This window comes from Leucopleurus acutus (genome assembly GCF_964270905.1).
Source record: "Leucopleurus acutus genome assembly, chromosome: 8".
Classification (NCBI taxonomy): domain Eukaryota; kingdom Metazoa; phylum Chordata; class Mammalia; order Artiodactyla; family Delphinidae; genus Leucopleurus; species Leucopleurus acutus.
Window position 1 is genome coordinate 27,283,700 of NC_139151.1, and position 25,504 is coordinate 27,309,203.

The 25,504-nt window shown below is 37.8% G+C and overlaps 1 protein-coding gene across 3 annotated transcripts in view; it reads left to right on the plus strand.

Moving 5' to 3' along the window:
• MSANTD4 (Myb/SANT DNA binding domain containing 4 with coiled-coils) overlaps window positions 1-10,758 on the plus strand; it is a 39,820-nt gene extending 29,062 nt beyond the window's left edge. For all 3 annotated transcript variants that reach the window (XM_082843785.1, XM_082843784.1, XM_082843786.1), the window contains one exon: window positions 9,743-10,758. The gene's annotated coding sequence lies outside the window, so the exon portion shown is untranslated. The remainder of the gene's footprint in view (window positions 1-9,742) is intronic.
• Window positions 10,759-25,504: the final 14,746 nt, after the last annotated feature.

Below are 25,504 nucleotides of genomic sequence, written 5' to 3' on the forward strand. Positions count from 1 at the left end.
GGTTGGTGTGGGCTGGGGGCATGCTGGGGTGGTCCTGGCAGGCTGGCTAGAGCACCAGTCTGCTGCCTTTGTGCTGGGACTCAGAGCAAGCAAGTCTGTATGCATGTTCTTCAAGAGCAGAGTCTTGGTTTCCTACAACCATCTGGTAAGCCCCACTGGTTTTCAAACCAGCCAAGGAGGTTCATCCTACCTAGGGAGGATCCCTGAGCCCATTATATCCCCCTCTTCTTCTGGGTCACCAAACATGAGTGTGGGTCCTGACTAGATTTCTTCTCCTCCCTTCCTTCCATACTCTGTGTGGTTCTTTCTTTATAACATTGGTTGTAGAAGAGCCATTCTGCTAGTCCTTTGGTCGTTCTCAAAGAGAATTACTCTATATGTAATTGTAATTTAGATGAATTTGTAGAGGAAGGTGAGCTCAGGGTCTTCCTACTCTGCCATCTTGATTGATATTGAAAATCAGTATCTTTATGTCTTCCAAAGTCTTCCTGGGTACCTTTTGAATAAAAATGTTAATATAAAATGAACATCAATCTGCCCAGCTTATAATTCATTCCCCACTAATTTGAGCACTGTTTCCAAACCATAGGTGTGGGCCCTGGTAGCCAAGTGTGTGTTCTGTGATTCTTTTCCTTTGGCTGCACAATACACACTGCAGTAGGAGTGGACTTGGCTTGGCCTTGCATTCGCTGAGGTAACCATACCATTTGGATGATTCTCTTTCCCATTAAAGATGATTTGGTTTTCAAACCAGCCAAGGAGGTTCATCCTACCTAGGGAGGATCCCAGATCTAATGTTTCTTTTAATGATTCTGCAAATGACAGAATGACAAATGTTTCAATTCATACATATTTGCTATGTATTCTGGTGCCCTCCTATGGGATTTGGGATCAGTTGTTTCGTTTAGAGTCCTCTTTGCTCCCCATGCTTTTTCCAGATCGTTGCTTCTTCATTCTTTTATTTAAAAAAAAAATGCATCTTTGAAACTAATCCACTGAACAAAACCCAGTGTCGTTCTCTTTTCATTACTCTTCTCTGTCACATTCACTGACTCATTTTCTCTCTACACTCGATTGTTCTAGGAACTTTCCAGGTAACTTTGGTGTCTAGGTGGAGAATCCCTGAAAGCTTTGACCACTGAGTTCTGTGTCCTCATAACCAGTTCCACCTCTTCCACTTCACCTCAAACACCCATTCTGTCCCACAATATTCTTCTGGGCTAAGCCACCCTGTTCCTCCATGATAATGAATTCAAACACCAGCTCAGTGACTACAATTCCAAAACCTCCCAGCTTGCTGCAAGTTCTTTTTCATTCTCAGGACTTGTAGTCCAGTGCCCTTTCCAATTTCTCCTCTCTCATCTGTTCTTTCCCAGCTCATATTCTATGACCACCATTTCATTCTTGTTCCCAGGCAGATTGGTGTTACTTTAAATTCACAGCCCCATCTTGGCTCTCAACAGCACTTGACAATATTGCTTTGGTTCTTTAGAATGCACGCTCTTCCATTCTTCAAAACCATGTGCTGTGGGTTGAACTGTGTCTCTCAAAAAGATATGTTGAAGTCCTGACAGGTACTTGCGAATGTAACATTTTTGGGAAGTAGAGTGTTTGCAGATGTAATCAAGTTAAGATGAGGTTATATTGGATTAAGGTGGACCCTAAATCCAATGACTGGTGTCTTTATGAGAGTGCAAGATTTGGAGATGAGAATACACATAGGGAAAGACATGTGACGATGGAGACAGAGAGTGGAGTGATGCAGCTATAAACCAAGGAACACCCTTGTTGGTAACTATCAGAAGCTAGGAGAAAGGCATGGAACAGATTCTCTTTCAACCTCCAGAAAGAAGTAGCCCTGTTGACACCCTGATGTCAGACTTCTGGATTCCTGAATTGTGAGAGAATAAATTTTTGTTGTATGAAGTCACCAGCTTGTGATTACTTGTTAAAGCAGCCCTAGAAAACTAATACACATGATTTCAAGAGGTTTCCCACAGGAAAGCTCGGACCTTCCTTTGCCTCTCCCTTTATGTTCAGTGGATAACCTTAACTTTAAGGAATTAGAAGCCACCAGACAGTAACTTATTGAACTTATGGACACCAGAGTTACATATCTACACTTATTCTTTTCCTAATTTTCTTCCTTTTAGAACAAGGACAGTATGATCATATATCAAGCAGTGATTAAGGGTCCAGGGTCTGTAATAAGAATATTTGATTTTAAATTTAGATTCTCCAATTACCAACTCTATAATTTTGGATAAAATATCTAATTTCTCAGTGACTCATATTCTTTTTATGTAGAATGGTTAATACTTCACAGGGTTGTTGTAAAGATTAAATCCTAAATATCAGAATTAACTGTCATATAGTACTCAGTAAAGGCCAGTTATTATATTTAATTATTACTTGAACCTATGAAATTGTTATACTTATAAGTAAAAAGTGCTTAAATATTGGCAATTCTGTATAGTTCAGCATATCATTTCAATAAACAGTCCAGAGGTAGTCTGAACTTTTATTAAAAGAGAATATTTTCTTGTATCCTCTTGGTGTTGATCTCATTCCTTCTGCTTTTTCAGACACACACAAGCTATCTCTTTTCCTGTATTTTCAACCTCAGTCTTTATATATGCTACTTTGCATCATTACATAAATGTGCTCTACTCTCTACCATTTAAAATTAATACATGGGCTTCCCTGGTGGTGCAGAGGTTGAGAGTCTGCCTGCTGATGCAGGGGACGCGGGTTCGTGCCCCGGTCCAGGAAGATCCCACATGCCGCGGAGCGGCTGGGTCCGTGAGCCATGGCCGCTGAGCCTGCGCATCCGGAGCCTGTGCTCCGCAATGCGAGAGGCCACAACAGTGAGAGGCCACAACAGTGAGAGGCCCGTGTACCACAATAAATAAATAAATAAATAAATAAATAAATAAATAAATACAATTAATACATAAAAGTGACTGAATAAATGAATAATTTCTAGATGTCCATCTCCCCTCAATGCCTTTCACAGCCAAAGCTTTCTGACTTTTTCCTTTCTGACTCTGCCTGACTCAACTCCCCATTCTTTATCTCACTTGAGCTTTCAATATTATCCAAACCAGGTGACCACTCCTTTCTTACATTCTTTTTTTTTAATATAAACTTATATATTTACTTATTTATTTTTGGCTGCACGTGGTCTTTGTTGCTGTGCACAGGCTTTCTCTAGTTGCAGTGCATGGGCTTGTCATTGTGGTGGCTTCTCTTGTTGTGGAGCATGGCCTCTAAGCATGTGCACCTCAGTAGTTGTGGCTCGTGGGCTCTAGAGAACAGGCTCAGTAGTTGTGGAGCATGGGCTTAGTTGCTCTGTGGCATGTGGGATCTTCCCAGACCAGAGATAGAACCCACGTCCCCTGCATTGGCAGGCAGATGCTTAACTACTGTGCCACCAGGGAAGTCCCCATTCTTCCATTCTTCATTTGGCTTCTCTGGTCACACTCTTGATTCACTGTTCTATATCTGACCATTGCTTTTCTCTGTCTTTTGCCAGTTCCTGGCATCTTTTCCCATCTTTTAAATGTCAAATTTTTTAAGACTCAGCACTATGATCTTTTTATTCTACATCAGTGGTTCTCAAAGTGTAGCCCCTGAGCCAGCAGCATCAATATTACTTGTGAAACTGTTAGAAATATTTACAAATTCTGGGGCCCTGCACTCAGACCTACTGTACTTACCAGGGTTCTCCAGAAAACCAAGACCAACAGGGTATGTATTTTTTTAAAGAATTCGCTCATGCAATTGTGGAGACTGGCAAGTCCAGAATTTCTAGTGCAGGGGCAGGTGAGAAACTCAGGCAGGAATTGATGTGTCAGTCTTGAGATAGAATTTCTTCTCTGGGGAATCTCAGTTTTTGCCCTTAAGGCCTTTCAACTGATTGGACGAGGCCCACTCATTTTATTGAGGGTTATTTCCCTTACTTAAAGTCAACTGATTATAGATGTTGACAACATCCAGAAAATACCTTCACAGAAACCCCCACATTAGTGTTTGATTAAATAACAGGTACTAGAGCCTAGCCAAGTTGACATATAAAACTAATCATTACACCCACTGAATCAGGACCTCTGGGGTGGGGTCCAGCAATCTGTGTTTTAAATAAGTTCTTCAGGTGATTCTCATGTGCAGTAAAGTTTGGAAGCTACAGGTCTATATTTTCTACCCAGATGCTCAGACATTTCAATGTCTTCAATTACTATCTATTGAATATATACTGACTCTCAAAGTTCAATCTCTTGCCCAGATTTCTCCTCTGTTCTGTTCAGATGTTTCACAGACACCTCAAATTCAGTGCATCTAAAATTGAACTCTTGATCTACTGCAAACCTGGTCTTCCTCAACTGTTCAAGAGGTCAACAAATAATAACACCCTCCTCCTAGGAGTTCAAGCTAGAAACTTGGCATTTTTCTTTGAGTAAACCCTGTTTTTCACACAGAAGTCCAATCAATCACAGTTGTCTTATAGATTTTACCTCTAAATAATTTTTCATTCTGTTCCCTTCTTTCCATTTCTGCTGTCACCATACTATCCCAAACCCATCACTGTTTCACTTGGATTAATGCACTACTCCTTCCAATCATTCATTCTCCTTGTAGATGTTTTGATTTGTTTTGATGCAGATCTGGACATTACTTAATAATAGGTGATATACATCTGTTACACCTGTGCTTGTACTATTTAGGATACCTTTGGATACAGTTAAAGAAAAGACCAACTCTAAATGGCTCAAACTATAAGGGAATTTATGATTTCACAAAACAAAGTCCAAGGTTAGATGATTCCAGAGCTGTTTAGTTTGGCAGTTCATCAGCATTATGAAGGACCAACTTCTGTCTGTCTCTCGGGGGACTACTGTAGTCTCATTGTAGGATGTAGTGTTTATTGTAGCCTCACTAATGTGTATTTCACAGACTGCATGACTGTTAGTGGCTGCCTCATGTGTTGGAAACAGGACCATGGAGGCAATGTGTGCAAGGACCAGTGAGGCCAAGGTTTAGATTAATTCTCTATGTGCATACTGAAATCACCAAAAATAGTGATACGAATGTAGGTAAAGAGATGGGCAGAAAGTCAGGGACTAAAATCTCTAATGAATGAGAAATGACCAGGAATATGGTAGATGACTGCAATAAATGGAAATAATAGATGTAAGGCAAGTCCTTCAACGGAGCTGGATTTTTAGAAAGAAGAGAGGAATAATGATCTGGCAGCAGCAATAAGGAGCAAGGATAGCATGTATCACCTTCAGATCCAATAGGAGAAAAGAAAGAGACTTCTTTTGAGAGGGCTTCAGAGGAAACTATGTCCTTAGGAGGCATCCAGTTTTTTAAGTGAAAGTTAAGGGACAAAATCATAGCCACAGAGGGAAGTTGGAAAATGAGTTTTGTGCCCAGATAAAAATCAATGATTCAGGTTCAGTTATTCTTGAAGGAGAAAATAGATGATGTGGAAGAACAGCAATCTTTGCTGTAAGTACCATCTCCCCCAGTGTTACTATTTTATTTGTTAGCAGGATTTAGGAAGATATAATGTAGGTTGTTCTTAGCATTTGGCATTGTAATTGTACTTTTAGGGCAAAGGTCCCTAATAGGTATTCATGAATGGATTCCAGGTGTACCTCAGCCCTGAGGATGGTGGTGAATGGCCTCAAACTAGGGGTTGTCTTGTCAGGGACACTTCTGAGAGCAAGTCCCATAGTTCCCTCTGATTTACCTGGTACCTGTTGCTCTGCCCCTAGTGCAAGGCCAAGGGGCCAAGGATTGTCCTCTGGATATCCATTTTAGTAGCCAACTGAAGAATGTGCCACTGCCCATTATGAACAAGGGACACCTAAATCTGCAGGAGGCATGCTCAAGGGTCACTGTACCTCACCCAAGGTTTTGCCGTGGTATCTATGGGTGGGAAGTGGAGAAGGGAGAGAGACTTTACAAAGCAGAGCTCTTGGCTGTAGCAGCAAAGAATCTCTGTCCTTATATATATTTGGCAGATTCTTCCATCCCTTTGTGTCACATATACTCTTCAATGGCATCCAAGTGAGCTTCAGGGTGACTGCTCCAATAAAGCATGTGCATTCATCAAAATTTCATCATTTTAAAATAATTCATACAAAAAGTTTTATTGGATTCAAATCTATTCACATTTATCAAGAACTTTCAACATTATATTTGTTGACAAAAGAAAGGGAAGATTTGTTGTATCCTTTAAATATAATTTTATTTGTTGTAAATTTTTGAATGGTTGTAAAAATGGTTTAAACTTTTTAAAAAAATCACTAGTACAAATAGCGTTTCTGGTTGATGTCAACCATTAAGGATTTAAAGAGGTTGTCTCTCCTTTGTTGAGAATTGTGGGTAGGCATTTAAGTATACAACCTGATTTAAAACAAAAGGTATGGCTACAGAACTAAGCTCATGTTTCACAGTAAATTTATTTGGAAAATATCTGATTTGAAAGCATGGACAGATTTATTCACTAATGCTTTGTATTCTTATTTCTTATCAATTATGTAATATAGAAAAAAATAGAGTTAAGGTTTTTCACCAAGTCCCACATAAATGCCTCTAAATAGCTTCCAGTTTACTCCAAGTGGGCTGCTAAAATGTTAGTGCTTAAAAAAATTTTTATTGAAATATCGTTGATTTACAATGTTGTGTTAGTTTCAGGTGTACAGCAAAGTGATTCAATTATACATATATATATATATATATATTCCCTTTTTATAGTTCCTTTCATTATAAGTTATTATAAGATACTAAGTATAGTTCCCTGTGTATACAATTGGTCCTTGTTGGTTATCTATTTTATATATAGTAGTGTTTATATTTTAATCACAGACTCCTAATTTATCCTTCCCTCCCTTTCCCCTTTGGTAACTATCAGTTTGTTTTCTATATCTCTGAGTCTATTTCTGTTTTGTAAATAAGTTCATTTGTATCATATTTTTTAGATTCCACATATAAACAATATAATATGATATTTATCTTTGGCTTACTTAGTATGATAATTTCTTAGTCCATCCATGTCAATGCATATAGCATTATTTCACTTTTTTATGGCTGAGTAATATTCCATTGTATATATACAACATCTTCTTTATCCATTCATCTGTTGATAGACACTTATGTTGCTTCCATGTCTTGGCTATTGTAAATAGTGCTGCTATGAACATTGGGTGCACAAAAACGCAACAGGGTAGAAAGCCCAGAAATAAACCTACACACCTATGGTCAACTAATCTATGACAAAGGAGGCAAGAATATACAATGGAGAAAAGACAGTCTCTTCAATAAGTAGTGTTGGGAAAACTGGACAGCTACATGTAAAAGAATAAAATTAGAACATTCTCTAGCATCATGAACAAAACTTAACTCAAAATGGATTAACGACCTGAATGTAAAGCCAGATACTATAAAGCTCCTAGAGGAAAATGTAGGCAGAATACTCTTTGACATAAATCACAGCAATATTCTTTTGGATTTGTTTCCTAGAGTAATGGAAATAAAAACAAAAATAAACAAATGGGACCTAATTAAACTTAAAAGCTTTTGCACAGCAAAGATAACCATAAACAAAATGAAAAGACAAGCTACAGAATGGGAGAAAATATTTAAAACAATGTGACCGACAAGGGATTAATCTCCAAAATATACAAACATCTTATACAGCTCAATATTGAAAAAACAACTCAATCAAAAAATGGGCAGAAGATCTAAATAGACATTTCTTCAGAGAAGACATACAGATGGCCAAAAAGCATATGAAAACATGCTCAGCATCACTAATTATTAGAGAAATACAAATCGAAACTACAGTGAGGTATCACCTCACACTGGTCAGAATGGCCATCATCAAAAAGTCTACAAATAAATGCTGGAGAGGGTGTGGAGAAAAAGGAAACATTCCCATTGTTGGTACAGCTATTATGGAGAGCAGTATGGAGGTCCCTTAAAAAAAAAGGAATAGAGCTACCATATGTTCCTGCAATCCCATTCCTGGGCATATGTCTGGAGAAAACCATAATTCGATAAAATTTTAGCACTTTTGATGTGGGCCAAGATGTGAAAGACTGCTTTAGTAAGAGTAACGCTTCAGTTTAACCAAAATGGTATTGGTAGTATCTGTCTTCTCTACTTGTTAAAATACACATTAATAAATTGTGTGTGTGTTTTCTAAACATTCCCAGATAGTTTGAGTTACTACCAGGTAAAGTCATGCTTTTCTGTCCTGAAAGAAAGAGGAATCTGGCATCTTTTGCTACTGTGATATACGTACTGGTACCAGAAATATGAAAAATTCTGACTAACAGGCATTTTTGTTTTGTATGTCAGAATTCATGTCCTCTTCCTGGGTTTATAGATTTTCTTCTAGAAATCACTACGTTTCCCATCTTCACAGTCCAAGGAAGGTTGACTTGACCACAAGCTCTAGGAGTGGGGTATGATGTGTGCAAGCCTATCCCTACATTCCATTCTCTTGCTACAAGGTTGGTTCAGAGACAGGCAGATAACTCATTCAGAGCCAATGAAACAGAAGAAGGTATTTGTTGAAACTTCTAAGAAAGAAACGTTCACTCTTCCCCTTGACATCTTAGCTTCCCATGGAGATGAGATATCTGGAAATGTATAAAACCATTTTGCTATATTGAGTGGCACAGTTGGCAAGTCTCTGTATAGAGCTTATCAGGGAAGATATAAATGAGAGGGTAAAGTTGAGCCCTTGATGAGATCACTTGAACTGTTGAATCAAACCTCTCCTGATATTGAGGCTAATTCTGAATTTTCAATTTTATGAATCAGCAAATTTCTCCCTGTTCTGTGCTTTCCTAGATTCTGCATTTGTCTATTTGGCATACATTCATCGCAGGGTCAATTTGTGGCCTCTCTGACTAGGTAGAGACTGCTCCTCTCAGGACTAGCCAATTCTTAGAGATAGCCTGCAGCATGCATTTCATATGCAAACCAACCAATCTTGAGTCTATATGCCCCAGCCACTCCCTTTATCAAACTATAACAAACCAATATTTCCTCAGCCTTAAATCAACTCAGGACCAAGTATGCAATATTTTTTTTCACATCTTTATTGGAGTATAAATGCTTTACAATGTTGTGTTAGTTTCTACTGTACAACAAAGTGAATCAGCTGTATGTATACATATATCCCCATATTTATTAGACAACTTTCTTCTCTTACACCATTCTCTCCCTCATTTCCTCCCCCTTTTTCTTTCCCTCCATTCAATATTTATGAAGTGTTCCTGAGCACCTGTGCTGGCACAAATGTTACAAAATTGTATGAGACAGTTCCTACCCTTGAATGTGTAGCAATGAATACATTTGGAGTAGACAGATGATAAGTAATCTGATAGAAGCATGTACAAGATTTAGTGGGGCCTGAGGAAGGGAGTGATCAGTTTTTCTTAAGAGTGGTATTCAGGAAGTTTCCTAAAAGGGGTGGGTACTAGGTAGATTTTGTTACCAAAGGCAAAAACAGAGCAGAGTAGAGCTTTCAGTCAGAGGGTACTGCATGGACAAAGACTCAGAAGATTAACTCTTGTCATGCTTAGGTGTGGACAAGTGATTTTCTATGGCTGGAGCACGGGATGTGGCACTTGGTATGGTGCAAAATTTAATGGCACACCAAAAAACTAAGTAATAGATAAATTTATTTTAATGCAGTATTTTATTTTTTTAATTCATGCAGGGCTTCCCTGGTGGCACAGTGGTTAAGAATCCGCCTGCCAATGCAGGGGACACAGGTTTGAGCTCTGGTCCGGGAAGATCCCACATGCCGTGGAGCAACTAAGCCCATGTGCCCCAACTACTGAGCCTGTGCTCTAGAACCTGAGAGCCACAACTACTGAGCCCGTGTGCTGCAACTACTGAAGCCCGTGTGCCTAGAACCTGTGCTCCACAACAAGAGAAGCTACCACAGTGAGAAGCCCACGCACCGCAACGAAGAGTAGCCCCCGCTCACCACAACTAGAGAAAGCCTGCGCACAGCGATGAAGACCCAACACAGCCAAAAATAAAATAAATTAATTTTAAAAATAATTTTTAAAAATTCATGCAAAACTCTTGATAAACAAAATATGAAATTTTGAAAACTTAAAAATTGACATAGTAAAACAAATGGTACCTTGCTACCTTGCAAAAGAAGTTTCAGTAAGCTGAAGTTAATTAAAAATTATTGAAGATGTTTACTTATTTTAAAAAAGTGTCAAAAATGTCAATTCTCTCAATTGAAAAGAAGATAAGTTAATTTTGAAAGTACTATGAGTTTGATTAAAGCCAAGAAAGTAAAAACGTAATACAGGGGCTTCCCTGGTGGCGCAGTGGTTGGGAGTCCGCCTGCTGATGCAGGGGACACAGGTTTGTGCCCTGGTCTGGGAAGGTCCCACATGCCGCGGAGCGGCTGGGCCCGTGAGCCAAGGCTGCTGAGCCTGCGCGTCCGGAGCCTGTGTTTCACAACAGGAGAGGCCACAACAGTGAGAGGCCCACGTACAGCAAAAAAAAAAAAAAAAAAAGTAATACATTTTGTTTTGATATAAATAAAATATTTAAACCTAAAATAATATTGTTGGTTTAATACATCTATTTTTTAAATTTTCAATATTTTTTCAACTACCTTAATATTCTATAATAAAAGCTAACCATTACAAACAAAAAACTTATATAGGGACATTTTTTCTTTTACTTCACAGTCTCATATGGCTTGACATGGAGCTCTCTGAATATTATCTTTGTTTAAAATTTTGATGTTTTATCAAATTGTTTTGTGGCAATTTTGATTTTTAAAAGAATATTGCAATAAAATATTATTTAACTTGATTACTGAGTTATTTGATTTCCCCTTAATTTTTGCTCTTAAAGCAGTTGTCTCACTGGTCTCACTCTAATATTGGCCTTGGAAAAGGAGTTAGATTTAAAGACGTAACATTTAAAGACGTAACATATTCTTACTGTTTATACCCACTACAAATTGCTTTCTGATGAGTGAACTTAAACTGGTAATACTTAACTGAAACTTACAACCATTGCGTTAGAAAAACTTAGCAGTCTTCCTTCTATGTGTCCCTCTTACTCCTCACACAGAACACTTCACTTCTGACACTTCTGGTCGCCAACTATGTGGGGATTTTTTTCCCCAACACCAAGCAATCCTACACAACACCAGCTGGTGTCCTATAATTTAATTCAAAATTGTAATTTAATGTTTCTGTCCCGTAAGACTGTTCCCACCCCACTTCAGATGCCAGTGGCAAATAGTAGGTTCCCAAGTTATTCACAACTTCTTTTTATTTTGGCTCCATTGGGTCTTCATTGCTGCACGTGGGCTTTCTCTAGTTGCAGTGAGTGGGGGCTACTCTTTGTTGCAGTGTGCAGGCTTCTCATTGGGGTGGCTTCTCTTGTTGCAGAGCATGGGCTCTAGGTATGCAGGCTTCAGTAGTTGTGCCACATGGGCTCAGTAGTTGTGGCTCACAGGCTCTAGAGCGTAAGCTCAGTAGTTGTGGTGCGTGGGCTTAGTTACTCTGTGGCATGTGGGATCTTCCCAGACCAGGGCTCGAACCCATGTCCCCTGCATTGGCAGGTGGATTCTTAACTACTGTGTCACCAGGGAAGTCCCAAGTTACCCACAACTTCTGTCAGACTTGGCTACAAATGAGAGCTTCCCATTACCTGCTCCTCATTGGATTTAATAATTTGCTGAGCAGCTCACAGACCTCAGGGAAACACTTAACCAGCTTATTAAAGGATATGATAAAGAATACAGATGAACAACCAGATAAAGAGATACAAAGGACAAGGTCTGGGAGGGTCCTGAGTACAAAAGCTTCTGCCCTTGTGGAAGGTGCATCACCCTCTCAGTAAATGGATGTTCACAGAACTGGAAGCTTTCCAAACACCATACTTTTGGGATTTTTATGGAGGAGTTATCACACAGACACGATGGACTATTAACTCCATTTTCAGCTCTTCTCCCTTCTCAAGAGAATAAGGGGTGGGGCTGAAAATTCTAAGCTTCAAATAATGGTTTGGTGTTTCTGGTGAATGGCCATCCAGGAGCCCACACAGAGTCTCGTCATTAAAATAAAAGCCACCCCTATCACTCAGCAAATTACAAGGGTTTCAGGAACCCCATGCCAGAAATGGGGATGATGACAAAATATATATTTATTATAAACCACAATATCATACCATTATGTAAAAATCAGGCTTATATACATAGCCCTGCCCTCCAGAGAGCCTGTACTAGCTTCTAGACAAGCCTCACCTACCAGGGGGCAGACACCAGTTGTGAGAAAACAACAGCTCCACAGTCTCTGGACCTGTCCTCCCTTCAACCAGCAGGCCAGATCCTGTACTGAGATGGGTTGGGCCCTGGCCCTACACACTAGCAGGCCACCACAAGCTTCAGGACACCCCAGAACCCACACCCAACTGTGTCAGAAACATGCCCTACTCACCAGTGATCTAACATCAACTCAGGGATCCCTGGGTGCTGCAATCAGACTCCAGGACCCAGCTCTGCCTGCCACTAGGCCAGCACTAGCCCCAGGAAATGGCTTTCCCATTAGTGGGTGAGCAACAGCCCTAGAGTCTCTAGCTTCTAGACAAGCCTCAACTACCAGGGGGAAGATACCAGTCATAAGAAAACAACAGCTCCACAGTCTGTGGATCTGCTCCCCACCACAACCAGCAGAAGAATACATGCAGCTCTCATAGGAGGAATCCCTAGAGCATATAGCTCAAGTGATGAGAGTGGACGGATGCATAAGGATGCATAGGACGTCTCCTACAAAAAGTCACTTTTCCAAGGTTGGGAAATGTAAACAACCTACCAGATACATAAAAAGAAAAACAGCAACTTAGGCAAAATGAGGTGACAGAGGAACATGTTCCAAATAAAGGAAAAAGATAAAACCCCAGAAGAACTAAGTGAAATGGAGATAAGCAATCTACCAAAGAAAGAGTTCAGAGTAGTGATTATAAAAGATGATCAGGTAACTTGGGAGGAGAATGGATGCATAGAGTGAGAAGTTGGAAGTTTTTAACAAAGAGAAAATATAAATAACAATAAAACAGATGAAGAATACAATAACTGAAATGAAAAATACACTAAAATACACTAAAAGGACAGTAGACTAAATGGTACAGAGGAGCAGATCAGCAAGACAGAAGACAGAGTAGTGGAAACCACTGATGCTAGACAGAAACAATAAAAAAGAATGAAAAGAAATGAGGACAGTGTAAGACACCTCTAGGACAACATCAAACACACTAATATTTGAATTATAGGGGTCCCAGTAGGAGAAGAGAAAGAGAAAGTGGCTGAGAACATATTTAATAGCTGAAAACTTCCCTAAACTGGGAAAGGAAACAGTCATACAAGTCCAGGAAGCACAGAGAGTTCCATATAGGATTAACCAAAAGAGAACTACACCAAGACACATTGTAATCAAAATGACAAAAATTAAAGATAAACAATATTAAAAGCAGCAAGGGGGCTTCCCTGGTGGCGCAGTGGTTGAGGGTCCGCCTGCCGATGCAGGGGACATGGGTTTGTGCCCCGGTCCGGGAAGATTCCCACATGCCGCAGACCTGCTGGGCCCGTGAGCCATGGCCGCTGAGCCTGCGCGTCCGGAGCCTGTGCTCCGCAATGGGAGAGGCCACAACAGTGAGAGGCCCGTGTACCACAAAAAAAAAAAAACAAAAAACAAAAAAACTGCAGGTCTGAAGAGAATGGCATGAAATATTTAAAGTGATGAAAGGGAAAAACCTATAATCAAGAATACTCTACCCAGCAAGGCTCTCCTTCAGATTTCATGGAGAAATCAAAAGCTTTATAGACAAGCAAAAGCTAAAAGAGTTCAGCACTACAACCACTTTACAAGAAAAGTTAAAGGAACTTGTCTAAGTGAAAAAGAAAAGACCACAACTAGAAACGTGAAAATTATGAAAGGAAAAATCACATCAGTAAAAGCAAATATACAGTAAAGGTAAGAAAACATCCATGCACAAATCTAGTGGGAAGGTTAAAAGTAGTAAAATCATCTGTATTCACAATAAGCAGTTAAGTGATATACAAAACAATTAGATGTAAATCACACTATCAAAAACAGTAAATGTTAGGGGAGAAGAGTACAAAGACAGGGTTGTTAAAAATGCTTTTGAAATTAAGAGATAAGCAACTTAAAACAATCATATATATATATAGTTATATAGTTATATAGTTATATATATAGTTATATATAACCTCATGGTAACCACAAACCAAAAATCTATAATAGATACTACACAGAAAAGAAAAAGGAATCCAGACATAACACTAAAGATAGTCATGAAATCACAAGAGAAGAGAATACAAGAAGAAGAAACAAAAAGGACCTATAAAACCCCCAAAACAATTAAAAAAATGGCAATAAGAACATACATATCAATAATTACTTTAAATGTAAATGGACTTAATGCTACAATCAAAAGACAGAGTGATTGAATGGATATAAAAACAAGACTCATATCTGTGTTGCCTACAAGAGACTCACTTCATATCTAAAGACACACACAGACTGAAAGTAAGGAAGTGGAAAAAGATATTCCATGCAAATGGAAATCAAAAGAATGCTGGAGTAGCAATACTTGTCTCAGACAAAATAGATGTTAAAATAAGACTGTTATAAGAGACAAAGAAGAACATTACATAATGATCATGGGATCGATACAAGAAGAAGATATAACAATTGTAAATATATATGGACCGAACATATGAGCACTTCAATACATAAAGCAAATATTAATGGACATAAAGCGAGAAATTGACAGTAACACAATAATTATAGGGGACTTTAACACCCCACTTACATTAATGGACGAATCATTCAGAGAGAAAATCAATAAGGAAACACTGGCTTTAAATGACACATTAGACAAATGGACTTAGTAGATACATATAGAACATTCCATCCAAAAGGAGCAGAATACATGTTCTTCTCAAGTGCATATGGAACATTCTCCAGTATAGATCACATGCTAGATCACAAAACAAGCCTTGGTAAATTTAAGAAAATTGAAATCATATCAAACTAGAAATCAACTACAAGAAAAAAAACTGCAAAAAACCCCCACAAAACTCTTGGAAGCTAAATAATATTCTACAAAACAACCAACAGATCACTGAAGACATCAAAGAGGAAATTTTAAAAAACTAGATATAAATGAAAACAAAAACATGATCCAAAATCCATGGGATGCAGCAAAAGCAGTTCTAAGAGGGAAGTTTATAGAGATACAAGCTTACCCCAGGAAACAAGAAAAACTCAAATAAACAACTTAACCTTACACCTAAAGGAACTAGAAAAAAATAAGGCCCAAAGTTGGTAAAAGGAAAGGAATCATAAAGATCAGAGGGCTTCCCTGGTGGCGCAGTGGTTGAGAGTCTGCCTGCCGATTCAGGGGACACGGGTTCGTGCCCCGGTTTGGGAGGATCCCACATGCCACACCCGTGAGTCATGGCCGCTGAGCCTGCGCATCTGGAGCCTGTGCTCTGCAACGGGAGAGGCCACAACAGTGAGAGGCCTGTGTACCACACACACAAAAAAAAGATCAGAGCAATAGTAAATGAAATAGAGACTAAAAAAAAAAAAGAAAAGATCAATGAAACTAAGAATTGGTTCTTCGAAAAGATAAACAAAATTGATAAACCTTAAGCCAGACTCATCAAGAAAAAAGAGAGAGGGCCCAAATCAATAAAATTAGAAATGAGAAAGGTGTAGTTACAGCAGATACCAAAGAAATACAACAGATCATAAGAGATTACAATGAACAACTATATATCAATAAGATGAATAATGCTAGAAGAAATGGAAAAATTCCTAGAAATGTACAAACTTCAAAGACCAATTACTAGTAATGAAATTCAGTCAGCAATTAAAAAAAAAAAAAAAAAAAAAAAAAAAAAAACTCCTAACGAACAAAAGTCCAGGACCAGATAACTTCAGAGGTGAATTCTACCAAACATTTAGAGAAGTGATAACACATATTCTTCTCAAACTGTTACCCCAAAATGCTTCCCAATTCATTCTATGAGGCCAGCATCACCTTGATACCAAAACCAAAGATATCACACACACAAAAAGAAAATTTCAGACTAATTTACTGATGAACATAGATGCAAAAATCCTCAACAAAATATAGCAAACAGAATCCAACAATACATTTAAAGGATCATACACCATGCTTAAGGGAGATTTAACCTAGAGATGCAAGAATGACTTAATATCTGCAAATCAATGTGACACACCACATTAAGAAATTGAAGAATAAAAACCATATGATCATATCAAGAGATTCAGAAAAAGCTTTTGACAAAATTCAACATCCATTTATAAAAACTCTCCAGAAAGTGGGCATAGAGGGAACATACCTCAACATAATAAAGGTCATATATGACAAGCTCACAACTAATATCATACTCAATGGGGAAAACCTGAAAGCATTTCCTCTAAGGTCAGGAACAAGACAAAGATGCTCACTCTTGACACTTTTACTGAATATAGATTTGGGAGTCTTAGCCATAGCAATCAGACAAGAAAAAGATATAAAAATATACAAATTAAAAAGAAAGATGTAAAACTGTCACTCTTTGCAGATGACATGATTCTATACATAGAAAATCCTGAAGACACCATCAGAAAACTATTAGAGCTCATCAATGAATTCAGTAAAGTTGCAGGACACAAAATTAATATACAGAAATCTGTTGCATTTCTATATGCTAATAACAAACTCTCAGAAAGAGAAATTAAGGAAACAATCCCATTTACAATCACATCAAACAGAAGAAGATTCCTAGAAATAAACTTGCCTCAGGAGGTAGAAGACCTGTATTCTGAAAACTATAAGACACTGATGGAAGAAATTGGAGATATGTTCATGGGTTGAAAGAATAAATATTGTTAAAATAGCCATACTACCCAACGCAATCTACAGATTCAATCCCAATCAAGTTACCAATGGCATTTTTCACAGAACTAGAACAAATAATTTTGAAATTTGTGTGGAAACACAAAAGACCCCGGATAGCCAAAACAATCTTGAGAAAGAACAACAGAGATGAAGGAATCATGCTCCTAACTTCAGATTAAACTACAAAGCTACAGTAATCAAGATAGTATGGTACTGGCACAAAGAAAGACACAAAGATCAATGGAACAGGATAGAAAGCCCAGAAATAAACCCACACAGTTATGGTCAATTAATCTATGACAATGGAGGCAAGAATATACAATGGAGAGACAGTCTCTTCAATAAGTGGTGCTGGGAAAACTGGACAGCTACGTGTAACATAATGAAATTAGAACATTCTCTAGCACCATACACAAAAATAAACTGAAAATGGATTAATGACCTAAATGTAAGATCAGAAAACATAAAATTCCTAGAAGAAATCACAGGCAGAACTGTCTTTGACATAAATTGTAGCAATATTATTTTTGGATCTGTCCCCTAAAGCAATGAAATAAAAGCAAAAATAAACAAATGGGACCTAATGAAATTTAAAAGCTGTTGCACAGCAAAGGAAACCATTGAGAAAACAAAAAGACATACTGAATGGGAGAAAATATTTGCAAATGAAATGACCAATAAGAGGTTAATATCCAAAATATATAAAAGGCTTTAAACTCCACATCAAAAAAAACCCAAACAAGCTGATTACAAGATGGGTAGAAGACCTGAGTAGACATTTTTCCAAAGAAGACACACAGATGGCCAAAAGACACATGAAAAGATCCTCAACATCATCAATCATCAGAGAAATGCAAATAAAAACCATGATAAGATATCACCTCATATCTGTTAGAATGGCTGTCATCAAAAAGAACAGAAGGATATATTGTATATCACAGGAATATAGCCAACAGTTTATATGAACTATGGAATACAATTTTTAAAAATTGTGAATCACTTTGTTGTACATTTGAAACTTATGCAATATTGTACATTAACTATACCTCAATTTTTAAAAAAAGTTAAAAAATAAAAAATTAGGCTTAAATAATTTTTCTACTATTTATTGTATAACAGAATTTTAGAATTCTTGATCCATAGCACAAGTACAGAGAATAAACTATATGAATGAATTGAGAGCCTTTGTTCTTTATCTCATTTATTGTAACTAAGAAGTAGACTTTGAAATTACTGTTGAGCTTGTAAATCCATGGAGAGCTAGGGGCTTACGTAGATAGATTTCAAGGGGTGTTTGTGAACCACCTTAAATTTTAGGCAAACTTTTTTTAGATATGTACATGTCCATGATGTTGATCTGATTCTGTACTCACCATTTTATTTTTCATACGCTATATTTTTCTGGCAATTATAAATTCCATTCATTCACTCAGTAATTTGAATCAGCATTTTTAATGTGTCAATTATTATATTTGTGGTTATGGTTATATTTTAAGTGGTTTTCTTGTATATAGCTGTGTATAGATAGTATAATGCTGAGTATTGCTTTTTCCTCTGATCCCCAATCTCTCTCTACCTTTAATGGATATATTTAGACCATTCACATTGGCTATAAATATTAGCATGGTCATATTTAAATTTATCATCTTGCTAGCTGTTTTCTATTTGTTGATTGGTTCTTTGTTCCTTTTTATTTTCCTTTCCTGCCTTCTGTTGTATTATATTTTATAATTCAATTTCAGCTCCAGTAATGGCTTATTAGTTATACATTTTTTTAAAAAGTAAATTTTTTTCATAGTGTTTCACCTAGGATTTACAATATATGCCTTCAATTTATCAAATCTACATTCAAATACTATTATAGTATTTCATGTGCAGTGTAAGAAACTTCACATAGTGTACTTTCAATTTTGCCCTCCCTTCCTTTGTCATTATTGTTATTAATTTTACATTTTCATGTATTTTAAGCCCCTTCATTTCCTTGCCACATGGCTATTCACAAATGGCATTCTTTCAGGCCAGCAGCAGTGCATCTCTCTTCTTTTTTTACCTCTAGGCCTCCTTTTAAGAACTCACTTTATTAGGTCAGGCCCACCCATAATAAACTCCCTTTTGATGAAATCAACTGGTTAGGGACCTTAATGACATCTGAAAAAAATCCATTTTCCCATATAATGTATCATATTCAAAGACCTGCACTTGAGATTATACAAGAGCTTGCCTCATCGGGGCCATCTTAGAATTTTGCCTAATGCATTTATTTAAAGACCCTGTGTTATAGTTCCAGCAGCTGAGTATGTTCTGTTTATTAGTTTATTTCTTGATGATGGGCTTTATTTGTGTGTGAGCCTTGTAATTTTTGATTAAATACTGGAAGTTGTAGGCAGAAGAACAGGAGAGACTGAAGTAAGTAATATTTACATGTGTAAATGGCACTTCTTTTTTTTTGGTCAGGACTTTGTTTTGGGGGTGTTGAGTAAATCTAATTAGGAGTTGTGCTGGATTTTGTTGTCGTTAGCATTACCTTCAGTATACCATAGGTTTCGAAGTCGTCTAGTTATGGGCTGCTGTTACCCTGTGCTTAATGTGGAGACTGAGGTGCAAGAGAGTTTTTCTCAGTGTTCCTGTTCCTCCCATAAGCTTTCAGCCATTCCTTCACACTTTTACCACTGTAGAGACCTCTCTCCACACTCTTATCCCTCTGCTCAGTAGCAGACAGCTGTTGCTTGTTAATCAGTACTAGGCTTGTCATGGGAGCAAACTAGGATTTTCTGTTATGCTTGTCTAGCATCAGTCATAGGCAGGCATTACTTTGGCATTGAGAGTGAGACTTTCTCAGTATTCCTATCCTTCCATCTCTTAGAATCAAAGCTGTAGTCTATTTTGGGTGAGAAATTCCTGCCTCTTGCCAGTAGCAGTAGATGTCTGCAGAGTGTTGGTGTAGAATCTTGGGCCCATGACAGTTTCTTATGCCTCCTCAGGGGGGCTTCAGTTAGTTCAGTTATTCAATTATTTCTCCAAAAGCAATAATTCTTTGTTTGATGGAGAGAAAAGGATTTGCTAATCCTCCTCCAGTAGCTTGAGACTTTTGATTTGTAGAACAAAAGGGTCTGGGAAGTCATGCGGGACATGTTAAGTGTCCCGCAGTAGGTGCTATTCACCTCATGCATACCTGCTTCACCAAAGGAGTCTTCCACCCTGGCCTCAATCTTTCTTCTGAGCACTCAGTGAAGGGTCATGAGAAAGAGATTGCAAGTAAGTTTGAATTCTCGTGGTTCAGGGTCCTCAGCTATTTCAAACTGACCTACTAGCCAATACTTGGCCTTTAAGAATGTCTTGACATTTAAGCTGAATTCTTCTTACCCACTTGTGTTGGTAAGAACAGTGTCACCTCCTCTCTGCTGTACTAAGTGTGTGAAACTGTTTCTGTATCACATCACTCCCTGAAGGAATTTGTCCTTTTTCCAAATTCAGTTTACTTGGATGCCATGAGAAGTTCCCTGACTTGCACAGAAAAAGTTATGATTTTATTTTTTTGATTATTTGGCTTTTTCTTGTTAGGGTGAAAGTGACATTTTTGCAGCTTTCTATCCTAGGTAGAAGCAGAAGTCGAAGGATATAGAGATAAAATAAATATAGTTTTTTTTTATTGAGCTCCTGTTACCAGATGCTGTGATAAGCAATTTATGAACATTCATTCTCCACAGCAACATCAAATGTTAGGTATTCTTGTTTCTATTTTACAGATGAAACAACCGGCTTTTTTCCAGAGGTTAGAGGGTAAATGCCCCCCAAAAGGATTTATACTTAGTTCTGTCTGACTCTAAAGCTAATTCTGGTACTCATTGTTGCCTCTGGAACCGAAGAGTCTAGAAAGATAAACTGAAGAAGTTTATAAAACTAACCATGTAACAGTGGTATAAATGTTGTTATAGAGGCACACACAGTACTTAGGGAAACAAAAAAGAGGGATCTCCAAACTGAGAGAATCAGGAATGTCTACCCAAAGATATGATTTCCAGAATGCTTCTTGTTGGATGAGTAGGAATTAGGCACAAAGGGACAGATGATATATGCCACACTTTGTGCCCACTCAGCTTCTTTTGAATATCTTCTTACATATATTTTCCACAGTATGCTTCCCTAAAGTGGAAGCCAGTATTTGGTTTCCCTGTCTCCCTTGTGCAAAAGGAAGGAGAGAACTGAGTTATCATCTAAAACCACCAGTTAGAATTCATGCCTGCAGTTTTGATTGGAAAGAGGCCATGCATGGAGCCCATTTCCTGAGAAGGTGACAGAGTATGCTGGGAGGCACCCCACCTTCAGAGGCAGTAGAAACAGAAGTCCTAACAGCAGTGTCCCTTGTTCAGTGTCCTTGCTCTGATATATGTGTCCACTGATAGTTAGGGGCAGATCAGTGATATAACTTAGGCATTGTTCTTGGCTGCTTTGGCTTCATGTCTGACTCTCTGTGTTTTCCAGAGATTCTGTGAATTCTCTAGTATTCATTAATAAATTCACTTTTTGCTTAACTGGATGAAAGTAGTTCTGTTGGTTATAGTTAGGAATAATTTTTGAAACAGACACATTTCAGGTAGAGGTAATATTTGGCAAGACTTAGAAGGGAAAGAACATGAAGCATTCTGAAAACTAGAGCTGTGATAGTAATTTGGCATTAATGGAATGAAAAGTGGGTGAGGGAACATACTAGAGATGTTGATAGGCCTCATATAATGGATGTTGAATTATTTTAATCAGGAAGGTGACAGGATCATATTTGTGTTTTAGAAAAATCTCTCTGGCAGCCATGTAGAAATGGACTAGAGGGGGATATAAGTGAGAAAAGAAGCAAGGAAACCTATTAGGATACAACTGTAGTACTTACAGTGAGAGATTGAGTCCTTGATTAAGTCAGTCATTGTATGGATGAAGAGCATGGGACAGAATAAGGAGATATTCAGGACATACAAGAAATTTAAGGGGCTTCGCTGGTGGCACAGTGGTTGAGAGTCCGCCTGCCGATGCAGGGGACATGGGTTCGTGCCCCGGTCCGGGAAGATCCCACATGCCGCGGAGTGGCTGGGCACGTGAGCCATGGCCACTTAGCCTGCGTGTATGGAGCCTGTGCTCCGCAACGGGAAATGCCACAACAGTGAGAGGCCTGCGTACCGCAAAAAAAAAAAAAAAAAGAAATTTAAGATGTTGATTAATTATATGTGAGAATGATGAAGAAAAGTGGTTCTGGAATGATTCTCATGTTTCTAATTTGGGAGATTAGGTAAATGTTAGTGCCACTCACTGAGGGAATATAAAAGGAGGTAGGAATGTATAGTGAAAGTTTGACAAGTTGCAATTAAGTCAAAAAGAGATAACCACTAGAAAACTGGATATGTGAGACTAGAATGGAAGATAAAGATTTCTGAGCTAATAATGTATAGATGATTGTAAACATCTTAATGATGGTGAGATCAACCAGGTGGTTTATGTCCTGAGAAGAGAAAGGGGAAGAGGATACAACCCTGGGTATATCAACATGTAAGGTTTGGTTGGAGGAAATAATGAACATAAAATAGACTGAGAAGGAATAAACAGGAGATTAGGGGGAAAACTGAAAAGTAAAGAGATTAATTGGTTTAGATCCACATTAAAAATTTTTAGTTAATACAGCTATAGGATGTTTACTTGTGACCTTGGGATGGACATTTTGGTAAAGTGATGGAGCCAAATAGAGGGGTTAAACAAGGGATAAAAGGCCACTCTTTTTAGTGACTAGGGTATGAAAGGAAGGTGAGAATTGAGTTATCATCTGGAGAAAGATAAGAAGGTAAATAATCATAGGGTCTGCTACATGTCTATTGGAATGGGTGACTTAAATAACATAGGGTAAAAGAACTGCAGGGCTAGGGCTTACATGAAGCACCTACATTGACCTTGAAGTTGTTCAATACGATAAGAGAACTTGGAAAGAATGAATAAGCCAAATGCCATAGTCCTTGATGAATGTGAGGCAATGACAGAGAAGTCAGCAGACAAAATGGACAAGTAGGCAGTCCATTTTGACAGTGTGCTTACATGACATACACTTCAAAGAGGAGAGGTTTTTTAATGCATGGAAGAAGATGTATAATTGTAAGGATTGCCATTCCTTTTCCTTCTAAATTCCACTACTGTATGTGGAGTGATATTGTTAGGAGATTGGACAGTGCTCTGGGGAGAGACTGAGGCTATCAGGAGTTTCCTAACTTTATAATGAAGACACTAGGAAGAATGGTGGCAAAGTCAGGGAGAGAGGGAAGCAGTGAGAAGATGAATGGGGAGAAAGATGAGAAGTGCAGAAGAATGTTGGGAGGAGAATGTGGGATGAGAGAGAGAGATTATTGGGATAATTTCGAAGTGTGGCTGTGACCAAAGATGACATGGAGGTAGGCCTAATGGGTTGAAAGTTTCAAGTGAAACTCAAGTCAAAGTATCAGAATTTCCTGTACAGGTCTGAGGCCCAAAGATCTGGAAGCTCTGACCTGCTCTGATGGTGGTCTTAGAAGATTCATGATGCTAATAGACTTTGATTGTGTTTAGAGTTATAAACAAAATTTTGTTGTAAAGTATGGCTCTGAGAAAGTCTCAGGCAGGTAGAATTAATCAACCCCCACATTTTAGAACTTTGGAATTGCACCAGTTTTCAGTGACTAAGGTCATTCTCTAGATGTATACAGATATGGCCTAAATTGTTTCAGATACCTTCTTTGTTAGAAAATGTTAAAAGCATTCACATTTATGCAGAAAATTAGCTCAGGGAGCTGACAGAAATTTCTATACAGGCAATGATCACGAACGTCTTTAGTTGGTTTTCACTCATTAGTTCCTTTATTCATTTAGTCAATCAGCTCATTCAACCATATATTGAAATACTGATTGCCAATGACACAGTTTTCAGCCATTACTAAATGTTTAGGAACTTTAGAAGTGTTGGCCAAGTGTATGAACTCTGAGGGGGAAGTTATAATAATCTTCTACTTAAGCAGATTCTCGTTGTGTTTGGGATTACAGGATTACAAATCTCATAAATAACTTCATTCAAGCCATGAATTAGACATTATAATTTAACAGATTATTTACTTAATGATCTTATTATATAATTAAATAATGATCTATGTTTTATGATTTATTTTGTTGTTCATGACACTTTGCAGTCAGCACAAGTGGCTAAAAAACAGTTTATGTATTCTGGAGGTCTTCCTAACCTGCCATCTTCTTCAAATCCAGAAAAAAGTAAAATGAACCTTCATTCTTTGCCATGTGGAAGGACAAGTCTCAATCTAGATTTCTGCACATTTTTGTGGGAAGCAGACATATTATTAGGGCTATTTCTGGCATCAACCCAAACATGGGATTTAGAATTTTCTCCTTGACTCCCTCCTTTAATCCAACCACAAATACCAGTCTGTGGCATGTAGGAAATTTTAATCTGCAGGTCATGGGAAAAGGAATACATCAAACATTGCATACCTACAATGGAAAAATCATATGCCAAACATTCCTGTTCCTGTAAGCTCTTTTGGCCACCCAATCCTATTGGCCTTTTACCCAATTTCTGCTCCCTTAATGTCTCTTTTTTCCCTAATCTTTTATTTTTCCTCATTCTTCAGTCCACTTTTTCACCCAAAGAAAATGAAATTAAAGCAAGATAAATAAATGGGTTATTCTTATTTCATGGAAAGTAATTTATCTCTCTCTTGTTTTTTGAGATACAATTTCCAAATCTCATCTCTTGCTCTTCATAATTTATCAAAATCTTTTCTTAAAGAGCAGCTCTCTTTTGAAAATATTACTGGTACTAGCTGTTTAGAAAATATATAAACATACTACTGATTACATTTGCATTTGGTTTTACAAATGCTAAGTACTCTAGCCTGCTGGACTATGTGAAATTAAAAACTGTTTATGAATGTGCATGGAAAAGCACACTTTTCATGCAGCATCATATTGATAAATATAAGGCAAATGAATCTGTGCAATTTCAATTTGTCTTTTCAGAAACTCTCCTAGATGTTACTTTTCATTTAGTTCTTATTAACACTTTATTGATTTTGAAAATTGGGATAGTCTATTTTCTGGGAAAGCTATTAGACCATTTTTTTCACTGATACTGACTATATAAAGTTGTGTTTATGCACTGACAAATATATTGAACACCCACTATGTGTTATGCCTTAGGGAAATGGAATGAGTTGACAGTTGACAAGTGGGAGACCAGGGAGCAACCTGAAGCAAGCCTGAAACAAGTGTGGTAACAGTGTGGCATTTTCAATTAGTAGCTATTGAATTGAGTGTAGCAAAGTGGTTCTCCTGAGGGCTCTTTATATCTTTCATATGTGGTCATCATGTACTAGCTGATGTAGTTTCAAAATTGGCTTTTCCTAAAATGTTCAGGAAATTCTGCCCTAGATGGTGATCATGCTTGCTTGATAATTGAGTTCTTTACTTTATGGAACTAAGGTTT